Below are 6,656 nucleotides of genomic sequence, written 5' to 3'. Positions count from 1 at the left end.
ATCTCCTTTTCTTACAAGGACCAGTCAGATTGGAGCAGGGCCCACCCATGTTACCTCATTTCACTTTACGCGGGATAATAAATGTGTACTATTTCCAAGTACACGTTCTGAGGTATGTGGGGGGCTAAGACCGAAACACGTGTGGGGTAAGGAGACACTATTCAGCCGATAACGTGAAGTGAACCTCTGGTTGCTGATCATGTCCTGCAGAGAGCGGATAATGGGATGCCTTGCTTGACCTTGGTCACTTCCATAGTTGTTTCAGAAATATTGATGAACAGCCCCCGGTAAAGGCTTGGTACTAAGTGAAGGAAAAACTGTGGCAGACACGGCCCCTGTCTTCAAGAGCTCACACTCTGGAGGCCATTTATTTTATTTTTTACATTTGGCAAACTATAAGAGAAGGTTTATTTAAAAAGTCACAGAGGTAGAAAAAGTGCGTTGTAGAAGAAATGGCCTCAGGAAACAAGTTACAGAGGCTAAAGAAAGGGTCTTGGAGCCCTAGCTGGTTTGGCTCAGTGGATAGAGCGTCCACCTGCGGACTGAAGGGTCCTGGGTTCGATTCCTGTCAAGGACACATGTCGGCCTTGTGGGCTTGATCCCCAGTGAGGGGTGTGCAGGAGGCAGCCAATCAGTGATTCTCTCTCATCATTGGTGTTTTTATCTCTCTTTCCCTCTCCTTTCCTCTCTGAAAGCAATAAAAATATTTTTTTAAAAATAAGAAGAAGAAGAGGAGGAGGAGGAGGAGGAGGAGGAGGAGGAGGAGGAGGAGGAGGAGGAGGAGGAGGAGGAGGAAGAAGAAGAAGAAAAAAAAGAAGGGCCCTTGGAGCTTAGAGGAAAGAGAGAGGCAGGGAAAACGTGCCTGAGGGAAGGAGAAAGGCGAGGTGTGCTCCACAGAGAGAGCCGCTGGAGGGCCATTTGGAGAGACTTGAGGTTCTCAAGCTCAGAAGTACGTCCGCGTCACCTGGAGGGCTTGTTAAAACACATAGTACTGGGCCCCATCCCCGGAGTTTCTGATTCAGGGGATCTGGAGTGGGCCCAAGAATTTGCATTTTAACGAGTTTCCAGGTGCTGCCAGTCTGGAGACCACACACTTTCAGAACTATTGAGCTACACCTACCAAGATCACATGTGACATGTATGACTGAGGTGACAGGTGCTCCGAGAGCACAGAGGAGGGGCCTTTTTCTGTTTTTCATGTTAAAGCAGCTGAAGAGACAACCGGGAAAGTCCCTTTGCCCCTGAAATTCCCCAGAAAATTTCTAGCATTTAGACCTTGATTTCGTAAACTTATTATGGTAAGAAGCAATGCATTGCCTGTACCATTAATTTGCTACTTGGCAAATACTGCCTTTATTACTAATTATATCTACATAAGAAAATGGAAAGCCTGGGAGTACACTAAATTCTGGGTTCTAGCCTTGATCTGAAAATGCTATGGGCACTTTGTCAAATCTCTTGCTGCCCTGAGATTTGGTTTTGGTCATCTATAAAACTAGAGATTAGAGGAACAGATCTTTAAGTTTCCTTTCAGCTCTCTCTTTATGGTCCTATATGTCTTGTCTTATCAGGATAAAAGATCCTGAAACAGGAACTAGAACCATGTCTTTTGTTTCTATGGATCCCCGGAGTTCCTGACACAGAACCGTAAACATAGTAGCTGTTCAGCAAATGTTTATTGATTAATTGACTGAATTAATCAAAGCAATGCAAGGCACAAGCGATTCTTGGCTCAGCACTATGGTCTCTCCTCATCCTAAGGCTAATCCTTACCCCACCTGTGTAGCTGCCAGGAGCTCTCCTTTTCAGCAGCCCTTCCTCTTTGTCACCTCTCACTCACGTCGTTAACTTTTTATTTTATTTTATTAATTTTAGAGAGCGAGAGGGGAAGAGAGAGAGAGAGAGAAACATCAACTTGTTGTTCCACTTATTTTTGCATTCATTGGTTGCTTCTTGTAGGTGCCCTGACCAGGGATCGAACCCGAAACGTTGGGATATCGGGATGGCGCTCTAACCAACTGACCTACCTGGCTAGGTCACACCATTAACTTTTAATATTGTTCCAATCCCCATTCATTTCTCTTGGGCACAATACTGAAGGAAATTATCCACAAACTCTATTGTCTTTCCATTCATTACCTTGTTTCCTGATTTTATTTAATCTGGCTCACGGCCCTCTGTGCTCTAAGTGTGACCTCTGACACACAAAGAACTACTCCATACATTGTCTGGCTCTTAATCAGGGTATGTTTCATGGATTAGGGCTTGTGCCTCCCTCACCTGTGGACCTTGGGCAAGTTAGTTACCTTCCTGGGTAGAATAACAATTAAGAGGATTAAAGAAAAATGTATGTGCCACATGCATATCTACCATATATAATATGTGTTGCCATATCATATGGCACGTAATAGTGCTTTGTACATAGTAAATGTTCACATAATATCAGCTGTATGTACATATATTTTAAATATGGAACACTTTGCACATTTGTGTGTCATCCTTGCGCAGGGGCTACGCTAATCTTCTCTGTATTGCTCCAATTTTAGTATATGTGCTGCCGAAGTGAGCACAGATATTATTTCTATAAAGTGGACTGCACCTACTTCTCTAAGCCTTTGGCTTAGAACCTGGCAATCTTAATTTTTAAAAGTACTTTTTTGAGGAAGGCAAAATTTTGCTCTGAAGTCTGTATTTTTAATAGAGCAAACAGCCGCCTGCTTTTTTCATCATAATATACAGGTAAGTGGCAGGGGCAAAGATGAATGCAGTGGACAGTCACAGGATCTTTGATGTCTTCTTTCTTGGGTTAAATTAAATTCAGGTTTTTTTTTTAATTATCTCTTTTGCCTGGCCAGCATGGGTCAGGGGTTGAGCATCGACTTATGAACCAGGAGGTCGTGGTTCAATTCCCAGTCAGGGCACATGCTTGGGTTGCAGGCTCGATCCCCAGTGTGGGGCGTGTAGGAGGCAGCCAATCAATGATTCTCTCTCATCATTGATGTTTCTATCTCTGGCTCCCTCTCCTTTCCTCTCTGAAATCAATAAAACATATTAAAATCATTTATCTGTTTAGGACTTCCCAAAGGAAGCTATATAATCTTTCAGATTTTACAATATAGTCTCTGTACTTGAAGAGCTTAGGGTCTCATTCATGGCAAACACTCGATTACTGTTTGCTGCTCTTAAAGTTGATGCCGTGATGGCAGCAAACACTTAGATAACAAAAGAATATGATTGTGTCAGATTACTAGTACATATAGTTGCCGTGAGTTTAAAAACTATTGTCTGGAGTGATCCGGGAAAGCTGCAAGTAGTCCAAATGGCCTGGAGTTGGTGTGAAAGGATAGACTGAACTTGGGAATATGCATGTCATTTTGGGCTAAAATATGTAATCTATGCTGTCTTTACAGCCCTGAACAAGAGGACTGGCTATTTGCCAACGTAACTTTCATTCATAAGAGCTAACTCTGATGACTGCCAATGACACATTTGATTCTCATCTAGTGAGTGGGTATCTCCTTAATGAAGTGGCGTCACTGAACACAGCAGCAAGTTAACCTACCCAGGGAAAAGTCACACTTTCCATAAAGAGGGTAACCCAGCTCTCTAGCTGTCCAGCGTGAGCAAGACTAAACTTAGAAATTCTAAGAATCTTTGACAAAGTTCTACGTGAAAGGCCATAAAAAGTGGTTCCGTATTTGTATATGGTTTTTAGTTCAGGCCGCGGTGAGCTGTCAATGCTTGTTTTAGCAGCAGCAGCACCCAACCTAAAAAGAGAACTAAAACACAGTTGGAAAGAGGAAGTATATGTTGAAAATATAACATTTTCCAAATTACTGAGTGAATTTCATCCAATCATGTTAATGCTTGTCCTTGACACTTAGATCTTTTAAAAATATTTTTTTATTGATTTTAGAGAGAGAGGGAGAGAGAGGGAAACATCGAAGTGAGAGAAAAACAATCAGTTGCCTCCCATTCGCACCCTGACTAAGGCTCAAACCCGCAAGCTGGGCAGTGCCCTGAAAGGAGACCAACTGGTGACCTTTGGGTGCATGAGATGACGCTCCACCAGCGGAGCCACTCGGCTAGGGCTGTCATTTGGATCTTGAACACTTTACGTGTTAAGCTGCTATTGCCAAACCATAAGCTTCAGAGATGCCTTAAATAGAGAACCTGCCTCATTTCCTCTTCCATGAAGACTGAAATAAAATCTATCATCTTTTTCATCTCTTTTCTTCACCTTTTGCATTATGACATCAGGAGGTCCTACTGATTTCTCTTTCTGGCTTTCTGCTTTTGATTTAAAGAAACATCCCCTACCCCCTGCTTGTTTTATTGAGAGATCATTGACATACAACATCGATTAAGTTTAAGGTTTATAACATAATGACTTGACTTACATGACATGTATTATGAAATGATTACCATAATAAGTTTAATTAACATCCATCATCTCATACAGATACAAAAAATGTTTTGTAAGGAGACCTCTTAGGATCTACATTCTTACCAACTTTCAAATATACCATCCAGCAGTGTTAACTATAGTCATCATGTTGTACGTTACATCCCCAGTACTTACTTATAATTGGAAGTGTGCACTTCTTGACTACTTTTAACCAATTCCCCCTCCCCCTGCCTCTGGTAACCACAATTCTGATCTCTTTTCCTGAGTTTGTTTTGTGGTTTTTTAGATTCCACATATAAGTGAGATCATATAGTATTTGTCTTTCTCTGATTTATTTCACTAAGCATAATGCTCTCAAGGTCCATCCATGTTGCTGCAAATGATAAGAGTTCCTTCTGCTTTATGGCTGCATAATACTCCAATTTTTTTTATACATACCACAATTCTTTATCCACACATTCATCAGTGGACATTTAGGTTGTTTCCATGTCTTGGTGTAGCCAAAGAAACTTTTATTCATTCATTTCGCAAGTATTGGGGAATACAAAGAATGTAACACAAAGCATCCTTTGCCTCAATTCCCGATGTTACTTACCCCACGCCCTCTCCCCTTTTACCTGCTCATCTCTGACCCATCCTTTAAGATCCATGTTAAGTTCTACATCCTCCATGGAGCCTTTCATGACCTTTTCAGGCTCCTCTGACCCCTGTCCTTGTGAATGACACCCTCAGTTAGAACCTAATCATAGAATACCTTGTGGTTACCTTAAGCTCATCTTGTGTTCCTTGGAAAGGCAGAATGGCATGGTGGGTAGGAGACAGCTCAGTCACTTAGCCATGCAGCCTTAGGCAAATTACTTCTGTTTATTTATCTGTATACCAGCGAAGATAGTAAAACTGCCCCTGTCATAGGATTTAGATGAGGATCCATAAAAAGTGCTTAGAAAAATGCCTGGCACATTTGTGATGCTCAATGTTGGCTACTATCAGTGTCTCTTTTGCCCAATCAATTTTTAGCACTTAGCCTTTATGTTCAATGACAGATTGGTTTCTGCCCTCACTACATTTATAATTTAGTTGTAGAGACTAAACAAATATAGAAAAGAAAGGGTGTGTACTATTAAATGACAAATGAGATACACAATAAATGTTTTCATTAGCATCTTTTAGCGTCCAGAAAGATGTTCCACAAAATCTTTTTGAGCAGTTTCCCCCCCTTTTACCTAGATGCACTCTGTGGCTTTTCAAATATACATTAGCAATTGTATTTTCCTTTTAAAAGATGGCAGACAACCCCCTCACCAACTCCCAGACATATGACATCTTTTCTATTCTCTCTCAGGGATTTTGTTCACAGGCCTGGTTTGTTTTCTTTTTGTTTTTATCTGTGGCATAGATTTTCCTAGTCTCCCGGTCTTCTAATAAGGTATTTTATAACAGTCTCCAGAGTTCTTGTAGCTTTATACATTTTAAGGTACTCCTTTTTGTTTCTTATCTATCCACTAATACTCAGAAACTATAAAATCTTTGTGTACAGTGCCTTCAATAAATATTATTTTAATTCAAATAGGCAGTACTGAATGTGTAAAATTATTATTTTTTAAATGAATTGGTAATAAATTTAAATATGCTTTACTGGATAATAAAAATGCTTTCTTCTCCAACCTTGCTGAGGAAACTGAAAGTTGACTAAAAGAGATTTATAAACTTGAAACAAATGTCGCATGTTATCAAGAATAAGTTCTGACTTGACTATCCGGACTCCCTGACACTTCTAAAGCTGGACTTCCTAGCTTTTCGCCAGTAGACAATTATTACAATTTAAAATGGAGGTTTTAGTCTTTTTAAAGTTGGACTGTTTCATGTATTACTGTTTGTAGTGGATTTTCACATATATTTAATACATATGAAATATATGTGAAATTTAAACTTTTCTAAATAATCTTAAACTCTTGAGGCAATATTTTAAGGTATAGAAGTGTATTGCAGTTGGATTGTCCAAAATTTCCCCTTTTGATTTCACCAAAGAGAGTAAAATAAAAAATAATACATTTTTCAAAATTAATCTTTAAACTTAAAAAATGCAGTAATTGTATTTTTAAGGAGAAAGGAGAGATACAGACCCAAATGATTTTCTCCTTATAGAGAAAACTGTACAGCAGATCCTCCAATAAGGTAACTTTCAACGTCGTTTTATTACAAAGTTGATGCGATGCCCTAGAAACTTAACTCTTTTAGCCTATGGTAA

At 39.9% G+C, this 6,656-nt stretch overlaps 1 non-coding gene across 1 annotated transcript; it reads right to left on the bottom strand.

The window, feature by feature from the left end:
- Positions 1 to 2,463: 2,463 nt before the first annotated feature.
- Positions 2,464 to 2,570, bottom strand: LOC118660947. Its single transcript, XR_004969109.1, has one exon. It is a non-coding gene; the product is annotated as a U6 spliceosomal RNA (small nuclear RNA).
- Positions 2,571 to 6,656: the final 4,086 nt, after the last annotated feature.

The sequence above is a fragment of the Myotis myotis genome, unplaced genomic scaffold, assembly GCF_014108235.1.
Source record: "Myotis myotis isolate mMyoMyo1 unplaced genomic scaffold, mMyoMyo1.p scaffold_m19_p_7, whole genome shotgun sequence".
NCBI classification, from domain to species: Eukaryota; Metazoa; Chordata; class Mammalia; order Chiroptera; family Vespertilionidae; genus Myotis; species Myotis myotis.
This window is presented reverse-complemented; position numbering and strand designations above follow the sequence as displayed.